Source organism: Euprymna scolopes, chromosome 28 (genome assembly GCF_053919585.1).
Source record: "Euprymna scolopes isolate OS-2025 chromosome 28, ASM5391958v1, whole genome shotgun sequence".
NCBI lineage: Eukaryota > Metazoa > Mollusca > Cephalopoda > Sepiida > Sepiolidae > Euprymna > Euprymna scolopes.
Window position 1 is genome coordinate 88,048,764 of NC_136509.1, and position 5,000 is coordinate 88,053,763.

Here is a 5,000-nt window from a genome sequence, read left to right on the forward strand (position 1 = left end):
AAATACAAAAATCTACGACACTCTTAATAGACTTGGTTTTCACCTGATACAAACAACTTCCTCAACCATAAAACAGACATTAAAAACTACCAAGCACTCTCCCAAAACCCTCCCATCCGAAGCCGGTATATATTCCATCCCATGTAACAACTGTCAACAAGCGTACATAGGTGAAACACAACGAAAATTGAAATTAAGACTTAACGAGCACAGAAGAGATATGAGGAATGGTAACGCCCTAAATGCACTCTTTTGCCATTGTGCAGAACACGATCACTCATTTAATTTAGATCAAGCGAAAATTATTAAATACGTGATAGATAGAGCTAAAGAAGACTTTTAGAATCAGCACTAATTTTGAATACTAATACTATTACGCAAAGAAAAGGCTTCTACCATTTAACCCCTAGCATAGGGAAAATAATAATCAAAGAGCAAGGTATCAGGGTGGATCCTGGCTAGCCGTTTTTCTTTGAATGTTTCAGGAAAATGAGTAGTTTCGCAGAAGAAAAAAAAAAAAAAAAAAAAAAAAAAAATGTACATATTTATTTTAAATGCATTTTAAAATTGTATATATAGACATCAAACAACCTTCCCATACGCACACATATTCGTCCTTTCCCGACATGGGTTGGATTTTAAAAAACTGTCTTTTTTCGCACGATCTATGACTTTTTCTTTTATCACATTTTTATTTCAATTATCCTGAAGATGTCCTCTGAGACAAGGACGAAACGTTGATTTTTTAATAATTTCATTCGGTTTTTTCTATTTTTTCTTTAAACATAACGTCAACCACCGCTGGTACATTTTTCATTCCTTATACATACATATATATATATATATATATATATATATATATATATATATATATGTAATATATACATGTGCATATATCTATAGTAAAGTATATAAATATATTAGGCAATTAAGCTCCGCATAATATTCCGTGTTTCATTCTTGTGAGAATTCGTCAGCCTGAATTGATTAATTGCCATATATATTAGTAACTTACTACCTAGCTCTACCCATATATTGAGCACTGTTGAAGTGAATACTGAAAAAAAATACACATAAAATTACATCTTCCTATATTCATTTATGTGATTAAATGAAGGTATCATATATATATATATATATATATATATATATATATATATATAGTAAGTTATAAAATATATATGGCGATTAAGCTACACTGAATATTCAGCGTTTAATCCACTTTGGGACTCTTCAGGCGCACAAGCCTGAAGAGTCCTAGAGTAGATGAAACGCAGATATTCAGTGCAGCTTAATCGCCATATATATTTTATAACTTACTAACTAGCTCTACCTACGTATTGAGCACATTTGAAGTAAATACATTAAGTTTACGTATAAATTTATACTTTCGTATATTAATTTTAGGTGAGTAAATGAAGTAGTTATATATATATATATATACATATATATATATATATATATATATATATATATAGATATATATATGATAGCGTGTATCATTTTATGCGTCGACTTCCATCTTTTTTCTTCTGAAAGATTGTTGTTTGATTGTTATGAATTTCAATTTCTTGTAATATATATATATATATATATATATATATATATATATATATATACATTATATTCTTGTAATATATATATATATATATATATATATATATATATATATATATATATATATATATATATATACACGTTTTGGAACACACGAGGGAGGAACTCTCACACACAAACATACAAAGTGAGTTTATATACTTGTAGAGATATATATGAAGTTTTATATACTTGTAGAGATATATATGAAGTTTTATATACTTGTTGAGATTTATATGAAGTTTTATATACTTGTAGAGATATATATGAAGTTTTATATACTTGTAGAGATATATATGAAGTTTTATATACTTGTAGAGATATATATGAAGTTTTATATATTTGTAGAGATATATATGAAGTTTTATATACTTGTTGAGATTTATATGAAGAATAAAAATAAAATTTTCATTAAAAAATTCATCTATTTTCAAGGTTAAAAAGCTTTTTTAGACTATCTATATATAGCGAGAGCGAGAGGGCGAGAGAGAGAGAGGGAGAGAGAGAGAGAGAGAGGGGAGAAGTGAAACTTCGAAATATGTCATGTCTATAGATAACTTAATTTTATGCACGTAGAAAATATTTTAATATTTAAATAATAAATTAATTACAAATAATACGCCCCCAAAATGTGGGGGCGACTAGAATATAAACAAAGGGCAGATGACCTCTCCCTCGAAAGCACTCAGGTAGTGAAAAAAAACCCACCACACTACCGCTTATAAAAAAGTATATAAATAAACTATCATATATATATATATATATGTATATATATATATATATATATATATATACGTGTGTGTGTGTATGTGTGTGTATATATACAAACACACACACACATACATACACACAAATACACACACATTGAGATTTGAAAAAAAATCACTGTGTGAGGGAAAAATTTACTCGCCCCTAATTATTTTTACTCATCCGACTTTATGTCTTCATTTCAGTCAATATTAGTAAATAATTTTACAACAATTCAAGAAATTACCGTGTGTATAATTTAACAAGAAAATATTTGTTTAACTCTTGTAAATCAACTATTTTATTACTACAAACAGTTTAGTAAATAGTCAACAAAACGTTAAAATACAACACAAATTTCTTTATATAGCATAATTCATAGTATTGTTCCATAGAAATAAGAGCTATTTGTTCGGATGTTGATACGTAGTATCAAAATGACAATTGAAATATAAATAATTCAAGACTGTGTTTATTGGTAACGTCAGAAAACGAATATATCAAACTTTATACACAAAGAAAACATAATATTGAAATAAATATATTGTAAAATGCAAAACAAATATTAGAGATTCATTTTTTCATTAAAACATTTCAATATGAAGTCTCTAATTGAAAAATATTCTGAAACACACAATCATCCCAGCAGCTCAAAGAATTAGAAATAGTTACAATAATTACTGAACAAAACTCGAAGCGAGATTATAATAATATGGACATTTAGCATCATATAGTATTGAACATTTCAGCGAAATTTATACAGATTAACCTAGTAATTAAATAGCTTTGTTAATGAAACAATAAAGGCGTTTTATACATCTATTTTATATTTTTATTTTTTACAAGGCAAGTCGAAATATTATATCATGTATAACATATTACTAATAATCAACCGTCTTAAAATATTTTTATGTGTTTACATTTATATAATTCCTGTCCAGATTTGTTTATATCCTGATACATTTCTATCGTCACTGGAATATATAATGTTTATTTACGAAAAAAAAAACTGAAGAGAAAACTGATTACTTACTTGTTGTATAATTTAATTTTCGACGCATGCTTGACGAAAAGATGCGTTTTTTCCTCTTTCAAATGTTCGTCTTTACTTTTGTAAGCATGAGGTGTATGTACTTGTAGCGTCGAAGAAATTTTTTCCAAATAAATTTGAAAAACAGAGAGCTAAATGAAGGCGACATTTTGACTACACGCCGAATGTGTAAATTTTACCTCTTGTTGACCTTTAGCGTGACCACTCTTTTTTCAATACGATATTCCAACGGTCTCGCAGCTAGAGATGAAAGAATTCACAAATGATCAGACATAGGTCATTCTAAGTCACCGCATATTTGAGGAGCATAAAATAAATGAGTTTTCCTGCTTCTTTATTTACAGAAATTTTATCGACTGGCGGGCGAGGGATTTACGACTTTTAGTCACCCCAAGAAATTTTCAATCGACTGTGGCGACCGGTCGTGTACAAACTCAAAGGCTGTATATAAAGGCTTCCTTCAGTCTTGACAGACTATGGATACCCACTGTAAGGGTGCCTGCGCGTGAAATTTGTGTGGCAAGAGTTGCGCAATCGCCAACCACGCCTCTCCTGAGTCAACATTGTTGCATACCAGTGGCAAGTTGAGGTACAAGACGACTGGAAACAATGCCGAGATAAGCGGAGAGCACATACAGCGCCTAGAATTCCCAAATGGTCACCGATCTGGTATTAGCCAGGCTCAACGTTGCTTAACCGGTGATCTGACGAGAACCGGTGCGTCAACGTGATTATGCCGTGTATATATGTATATATATATAAATATAAATATATATGTATATATATATATATACCGTATATATGCCGTATATATATGTAAATAAATATATATATATATATATATATATACCGTATATATGCCGTATATATATATATATATATATATATATATATATATATATATATATATATATATATATATTAGTGTTGGTACGATTAATCAGGATTCGGAGTCGAATAAATCAGAACTTTGGAAATTTGGTGGGTATCGGAATCGATATCGGATTTGTAATGGTTTGGATCTGTTTTCTGATACCAAAAAACGATTCATTTAATGTTATTTTTCTTTTAATTTGTTTAAAAGAACATCTTCCATTAAAGATTACAACCAGCACAAGTTTGTTTTGATTTTTAGAGTGGAACGATAAAGTTGTCGCCCTAAAGGAAACAACACTACAACTTTATATTTTAAAACTTTTTTTGTAAAAAAAAAAATCAATTCAGGCAATTTGATTATGTAGTAAAGCTGACATCTATTCAATGTAACCGCCTTCACCCTCAATGACCACTTCGCTACATGTACCCGGAACTTGGATCATGTCTTTTCCACAAGCGCCGGGGGGAGCTCTGTGAATAGTCGGCGAATGGCGGCGATCAGGCTAGCTTTGGTGTTGTGGGAGATCATGTTGGTGATGTTCTCGACGTATGATCAAACGAAGTTGTCCAGCAGGGTTTTTTTTTTTTTTTACACAGTGATCACTACTTATCAAGGCCCGGAAGCCACTCAGGGATAAGGGTTATTGCAAGTACATTACGTTAGTGTGGAGATTTGATGAAGTGTTTACTTAAGGGGGCGGTTCATTAGGAATTTGTTAACGTTGGACTT